Here is an 8,167-nt window from a genome sequence, read left to right as displayed (position 1 = left end):
GGGCCTGCCCTCGGATGTGGGGAGGGCCAAAGAGGGTCCTTTAAGTACTTGAAAGATAGAATTTGGAAGAAGGTGCAAGGGTGGATGGAGAAGTGTTTATCTGCCAGAGGGAAAGAGTTGCTAATAAAATTTGTAGCTCAATCTATTCCAACGTATTCTATGTCATGTTTCAAGCTGCCAAGGGGTTTGTGTGAGCATATCAACGGCCTGATCCGTAAGTTTTGGTGTGGAAGCAAGGATGGCCAACGGAAAACAGTGTGGGTTTCATGGAAAACAATGTCGAAACCAAAGTTCATGGGGGGATTGGGCTTTAGGGATGTGGAGCTGTTCAACCTAGCATTACTCGCGCGCCAAGCATGGAGACTACTGCAGGATCCGGACTCGCTTAGCGCTCGAATTCTGAAAGCCAGGTACTATGCAGATTGCCACCTCTTGGATGCCACGTTGGGTGCAGGTCCGTCCCAGGTCTGGAGCTCCATACTAGAGGGAAGAGACTTGCTAGCGCAAGGACTCATCAAACGCATCGGCTCTAGATCACATACGTACATATGGCACAACAATTGGCTGCCAAGGGATTACAAGCTCAGGCCAATATGCTCACGGTTGGCCAACCCTCCAGTTCTGGTCTCGGAGCTGATTGATCTCACCACCAGGTCATGGAACAAGCAGGCGCTTACGGAACACTTTATCGCTCCCGATGTTGAAGTTATTCAGAATATACCACTAAGTACTAGGGTGCAGGATGATTTTTGGGCCTGGCACTACGACAAGAAGGGTGTTTTTTCGGTTCGGTCGGCCTACCGTATGATTTCTGCAGTCAAGGCTCAGAGGGAGGATTGTCTTGATCATCGGCCGGCACATTCAAACATTACAGCTGACAGGAAATCTTGGTCGCAGCTGTGGAATGTACGGGTTCCCTCCAAGATCAAAATTTTTGTATGGAGATTAGCGCATACCTCGATCCCGACGGGGCACGTGCGTCATGAGAGAAATATGGCAGATTCACCAGCATGCTCGATTTGCGGAGCAGATGAGGACACTTGGCGTCATTCTCTGTTAAGCTGCTGCATGGTGCGATGCGTTTGGGCTTTGGGTGATGAAGAGCTCCTAGAGCATGTGATATCAAACCAGAACGCTGATGCCCGTCTATGGCTGTTTTGGTTGTTCGAATCAACAAGCCAACATGATGTAACTCGGGTTCTAGTGACAATGTGGGCAATTTGGTGGGTGCGCCGGAAATAAATCCATGAGAATGAGTTCCAGAGCCCGTTGTCAACCATGAGTTTTATTAGGCGCTTCTTGGAGGACCTGGACATTGTTGAGTCCCAAAAGGAGCGACCGATGCATGTGCCTGCTGCTCCGAGAGCACGGGCATGGCTGCCGCCCGAGGGTGAAGCGGTGAAGTTCAACTGCAATGGAGCATTATCGACCCTGGGCGAGAAGGGAGCAGCGGCTGTGGTTTGTCGAGACAAGTCGGGGAAATTTCTTGGAGCTTTAGCACTGGTCTTTGAAGGCTTGATCGACCCGGCAAGTTTGGGGGCGCACGCGTGTAGTGAAGCACTTGCCCTGGCCCGCGATCTGAATTTGCAGGATTTGGTGATTGCGTCTGACTGTCTAGAGTTGGTTTCAAACATCAGCACACAATCTCTACCAGTGTATGCGCCTATTCTGCATGATATACACATTACCATGAACCTTTTCTCTTCAGTTGTCTTTCGTTTTGAGTGTAGAGAAAATAATTTGGAGGCCCACTCGGTTGCAAAAGGAGCTGCGTCTCTGCCGGTGGGCCGCCATGTGTGGCTAGGGATCCTTCCAGATGTTGCTTGTATTCCGGATGTGATGAACTTTGAATAAAATTCCCTAGTTACCTTAAAAAAAACTAGTTTTCTTTTGTCTCAAAAACACCTAGTTTTTTTTGGCTAGATTTTTCTCATCAGCTTTTTGTTTGTCTTTCTTCAGGTTTTCTATATGGTTTTTCTGTTTCCTTTTTTTGATTTTTTTACTTTTAGTTTCCATTTCTTTTATTTTTAAATTTCAGTAATTTTTTTCTCGAAATTTGTGTATTTTTAAAAAAATTACCAACAATTTTCAAATTGACCAACTTATTAAAATTCGTGAATGCTTTTTGTTAAACTTGGAAACTTTTAAAATTCGTGATTTTTTTGGAACAATGATTTTTTTCAAAATTTACAAACTTTTTTTGAGCCACTGAACATTTTCTTTTTTGCCAATATCTTTTCATGCCACGATTTTATTCAAATTTGTGGACTTGTTTCAAATACGGAAGCTTATTTTGAATATGGTAACTTTTTTCGTGTTCACAAACATTTTTTAGAATTGACTAACTTTTCTGAAATATATTAAAAATCAAATTTGTGAATCTTTTTTTATTCCGTGAACATTTTTAAATTAGTTATATTTTTTAGAATTGACGAACATTTCTTTAATGTTCTTGAACTTTTTTCAAATTCATGAACATTTCTTGAGGCCACAAACTTTTTTTCAAACTAAAAAAACTTTTTAAATTATAAACTTGTTATAGAAGTGTACAATCAACTATGCCATGGGTCAACGGTCAACCAGTTGACCGATCGAAACATCCAAGCGAGCAAGCTTGGGAGAGCGACCTCGCTTAGCTGGGTCGGCCAAGGGGGCGCGACAGTGCCAGTTAGCATTGCTTGCGCCACAAGCGCTTTATAGGCGCTCTCCATATTTTAATATGCTATAACACTAAAAATTAAACACATCCAAATCAAACAATGCACAAATTCAAATTTGTTGGAGCGCATCATTAAATCAATAATTTGCCATTAGTCTTGCATAAAAATTCAAATTGTGTTTAAATAGGTAACCACGAAAACGGTTATGCTCAGCTCAGGGCAGCCTAGAGGTTATCCCTTGTATACCGGGCTAAGAGCAACTCTAACAGATCCTACATATTGGTCTGATCCCCAAAAATCGAACATATATGCGGTTTATGGGCCAAAAAATGATTAGTAGATCCCGCATCTTGGCCCGACGTGCATATTTTTTTACTGGAAACCTAAAATCGTCCTCCTTGGAGCGGTATATGTACGGGATTTGGGGGCACATTTCTAGGATCCTATAATATCCATTTTGGTAGAAGAATGAGAAGGCACTAAAGAGCGATAGAGATCTTACCAGCATCGGCCGAGCATCCTGGTCCAAAGCGAAGGGAGGTCCGAAGGTGACTGTCAGGTGTCCTGGTCGTCCTTCTTGGCTGCTCCTAGACTGGTCAACCGAAGGGAGGTATGGTCGGCACTGTACTGGAGTGAAGGAAGGTCGGAGTTAAACCAGGCAGGATAGCAGACCAAAGGCGCTAGCTCTCGTGAGGTAGAGAAGCATGTTGCATTTGGCCCTCGGGATAGCAGATCAAGGTCGCAAATGGTTCCGGCGAGTCGTCTTCAACCTTAAATGCTTTTCTGATGTTAACTAGTAGATCATAATCTCAGACATACAATAAAGCCACATTGGCCATAACACATCACAATTAAACTTATGATTTGATCCCTTGCTTGCTAGGGTACTCGATTATAGTGTGCTCGGGACACCCGGTTTCCTATGTCACTGACAGAAGCCACTAACCCCCGTCCTTGTCGTTTGACATGGGTAATAAATAGTGTTGCATCAATCTACTTTGAGCTAGAGGACATGGCAGGATCCTCTAGATCGAATGTCCTTGCTTTGATGAAGCCTCGACATGGTCTCTTGTACAGTTAGGCATGGCTCGGTAGTTTCCTATGTCTGGGGGATACAATAAGATCAGATGATCCCGCGATTACGGGAAACCTATCTTTCATATTTGATGAATCTCTCACATAGCACATCCATCCTTATCCCCTCCGAGCTCCCCGCTTTGATGTCCCCATTGTGGAAAAAATTAAAGAAAAGAATATAAATTCAATAAATGCAATCCTTTCGCATCGAGTCCTTCTATGTGTACTAGTTGCGGGGGAAAAATACTAAACTTGGAATATGATCATTTTGATAGAAAAAAATCCTTCACACAACAAGGTATCATGTATGAACATTCAGTTTCAAGGTGATGGCCACATTCATTGCATAGTTTATGATAATGTGCCCAAATTGGGCACATATGTGCATCTTGCCATTACAAACAATGTTCACAAACATCAAAGCAAAAAACAAACATAAAACAATGTTGAAAAATAGAGTTCTAACCTTTTGTTAAAAACAAATCTATTTTCACAGTGTAAAAATGGGTATTTTTTGTGAAGCAAGTACATTTAATGCATTTCTAGTCATACATTCATACAATTCAAATTTAAATCACAAGTGCATAAAAATATTGGCAAAATTTTGGTTTAAAAAATCCTATTTATATCTTTTAATAGGCCTTAAAAATAAGAAAGAAAAAGATAAGAGGAGAAAAAAAGAAAAAAAGATTAAAATTTATCGAGTGTAAAAATATTATACTAAAAAAGCATTGTGTTTTGATTGGTCAATGTAGCCCTCCCACGGATCACACGTTGTAACCGTTGCATCTGATTAAATCGAACGGCTGCGGCCCAGTGGGTGCCTTATCCTTTTATCTCCTCTCTCTCCTTATCCCTTCACACGCACGCCTACCCATTAAATCCACCGCATACCACGCCGCAAGCCGCCGCCGCAAGTCGCCTGAGGGCCTCATGCCGCCGCCGCCGCTCGCCCCTTTCTCTGTAGGTCGCCCACGCAATCCTCGGCCCCAGGGTCGTTCCCTCCTCCCCACCAGGCTCGAGGAGGCCCGAGGAGGCGGCCATGAGGAGCGCGCAGCCGCCGGAGTCCTGGGCAGATCTAGCCGGGGCCGTCTGCAGCCATCCCTTCCTCCGGGCGGCCATGAAGAATTGAAGCGGCTTGAGCAGAACTAGCGCATGGACCATGCGCGCCTCCCGCGGTAGAAGCCACTGGTCCTCGTCATCTGCTGTCATCCACGAGGAATCCATCCATATGTAAGCTACCTTCCACAATAATCCATCCAGCAGGCTGCTTGCTTGTTTGTGTACTAGTGCCAAGAGGAGCAAGATGCGAGGACGATATTGAGGGTACATGCCGGCTGCTAATTGATTCTCCTGCTAATAATAATAGTACGTACGTGTTCCTGCCCATGGTCGAGATGTACATACCCGAATACCCGTTACATATCCATACATATTCAAATAGTCTCAAACTGGCACATATACATACATACCCGAATACCTGTGCGATTTTTTAATTCAGCTAAATATGTCTACCAAGTGTCAAATTGGGTAGTAGAAATTGTGAAGAGCAACACCGACATGTACTTTGTAGGTGTAATACATAGTGCTTTTCATGGTAAGGGTTCTAGTAGATGTATGATTATTTTAGTGTAGTATATCCCAATTATCACTATGATAATACAATAGAAGCTTGTCTGTTTATTTCACTTTAATTATTATATTTCTTGTGTCTGAATCTCATATGCTAGTTTGATATAATCCAATGGTTGATAGCATCACTTTTTACCATGTACCCATCAGGGTTACCTTTTTATTTAGGTAAATGTAAGACTCCATCACCTTTTACCAAGTATCCATCCAGGTTACATTATGCGCAAAAAAGGTTATACATTTAATTCCAAATTTGTTGAATATATGGTTTTACTGCATGCTTATAGTCTGTAGCTCTTGGCTGTACATCTATTTCCATCTTAAGTTATTTATCATTCTACTCTTACAGAATGTTTGTGGGGAGCTCGGTTAGTGTCAACACCTCAAGGGTTTATGCATTCAGTTCCATGTTGCTTAAAGCCACTGTAATGATGGCTACTGGTTCCATGTATTTGTTTATGGAGTCATATGGCCGCGCTCATTGATAATTCACATAGAATGTTTATATTCTTTATAACTTTGCCATGGAATGTCTACTGTTAGAAAACATCTTGCGAGTACTTTGGTTAGGTACTAGAAAGCACATACACACACATGCCCAACACAACAACAAGCACACACATACAACACTACGCAGATGCTTTGCTCCTGATTTGTCAATAGTATGCTTATGCTTTGCCACTCTGAAATTTTTGCACTGGGGGCCACTTTGCATGTGCTTGCTCATGTAGTGACCTGATTGATAGTTGTTTGTGTTGCCGTGTTCAACTAATGTCCAGATACAATAAGTTAGTATTGATTTGTACAAGAGCTAAGTAGAATTGTCCGAACTCATTTTTCTTGTGGTTGCTTACCACACATCTGCCGCGTGGTGACTGTTAGAACTCTTTATTACAATAGCAGATCATTTTATTACTATGTGGTATTAAATGGGATTATGTGGGCAAGCAAACACAACATGGTTTATCGCCAGCTGCCCACGAACACCCGCATAACACATGAGTGCAATGTGGGCATCTCTCTATTAGTCCCACTTGCCGCTTGAATGTGTATACCTAATGAACTGAATGGTCATCACAATTTTCTTGAACTATGACCATGTGCACCATTCACACATTGTTCATGCAAATTCTATTGTCATTGCCATTGAATGATAACATTGATCATAATATAGGTTAGTTCCAAAGTACTCCCTCTGAAAAATATAAGAGCGTTGAAGTAGTGATCTAAACGCTCTTATATTTCTTTACAGAGAGAGTATTTTTAAAGAATTTAACATATTCAAACTAATGGAATGTTGCATATGCTACTATTTGGAGTGGTGATCTAGAAACTAAGGTTGGTGCTATTGACTTAAGTCCCGAATTTGCACTTGTGTGCATGGATGAGCCTATTATGGATAACGAGGAGTTAGTAAGGTAAGTTTATGATTGCAAGAGAATTGTTGTTGCTTTTGCTTCAGGATACTTAATTGCCTGGCCTTGAGCTTTTGTAACTTGAAGTCTTTTCTTCCAGATTCTAAAATTATATTTGTGTACATTTAATCACATAACTTTAAGGTCCAGTTTTCTTTTACAGATCCAAAAGAAGGATAAGTGAGTTGCAGATGAGTTCTCCAGTTGGATGAAGCATATAAAACTAGAAGATTTTACTTAGCAATAACCATAGTTTACATTGATAGATTGAAAAATGTAATGCCATTCACAAGACCTTTTTCTTTGGTCGAATTGATGTAAATGCTATGGTGTAATATTCTTCATAGGTGTGTTCTCTATAGTCAAATTGATATGAATGATATGTTGTTGCACCAATAACATCAGTATTTATTTATTATAATGCATATGTATCCCACACTCTTGTATATTCATAATAAATACCTTTGATATTTTCAATTTGTCTATCTGTTGCACTTCAATTTCTCTATCATTTTAATGATGCCAAGCATCAAAGTAAAATAATGAACTATTTCAGTAGTTGCAGTGATTTATTAAATGAATGTATATTCCATAAAATGGGTACCTACTTTTGTGGTCAATTTAAAAAATAAATACATTAATTATGTTGCCGTAATAATATAGTAGTGTTGGTGTTACTATAGTTACAAAATGTGGGACGCGGATTTGGTGAACATGGGTGCGCGCACACCCTTTATGAATAGCCAATTCAAAAAATGCTAGCAAAAATCAAAAAAATCTGAATTTATTTTTTTAATATACATAGTCAACCGGTATACTCGCATATGAAGTTTCACGAAGAAATCACATCCGTGATAATCTTGGCAAAAATGACAAAATCGAAGGTAATCGAAGCTATATTAAAAAACACTGTTTAATGAATAGTATGGTCGCATTTGTATTTTCTTCACTAAGAATACCACAGGTGTAAATACATCATGAAACTTAACACGTGAGTAGAATGATTGTCTAAGGTTCATATGGCAAAATTTCAGAATTTTTTAAATTTCTCTAGTATTTTTTATGAATTTACTATTCATGTGGGTGCGCGCGCACCCATGTTCACCTTTGTATTTTTGCAAAATGTGTTACTAAGATAGTTGATTATAGTGTTATGGTATTTGGATTTTATGTTACGTTACCACGAGTGATACTACAATTATAAAAATGTATTACTAACACGTTTAGTAACACATAATATGCATGTTACTATAATGTAGTTGTAACACAATTTTTAATATATGGTAACATTTACTATATGTGACAGTGGACACCACTTAGTAACACGGTCTAATGAAACACATTTCAAACTGTGTTACTAAATGGCCTAGTAACACTGTTTTG

General features: G+C 40.2%; 1 long non-coding RNA gene across 1 annotated transcript; it reads left to right on the top strand.

Annotated features, from left to right (window-relative positions):
- Positions 1-4,601: 4,601 nt before the first annotated feature.
- LOC119284786 lies at positions 4,602-7,254 on the top strand. The gene is made up of 2 exons (XR_005139212.1): positions 4,602-4,970; positions 6,948-7,254. It is a non-coding gene; the product is annotated as an uncharacterized LOC119284786 (long non-coding RNA).
- The last annotated feature ends 913 nt before the right edge of the window (positions 7,255-8,167 follow it).

Source organism: Triticum dicoccoides, chromosome 4A (assembly GCF_002162155.2).
Source record: "Triticum dicoccoides isolate Atlit2015 ecotype Zavitan chromosome 4A, WEW_v2.0, whole genome shotgun sequence".
NCBI classification, from domain to species: domain Eukaryota; kingdom Viridiplantae; phylum Streptophyta; class Magnoliopsida; order Poales; family Poaceae; genus Triticum; species Triticum dicoccoides.
This window is presented reverse-complemented; position numbering and strand designations above follow the sequence as displayed.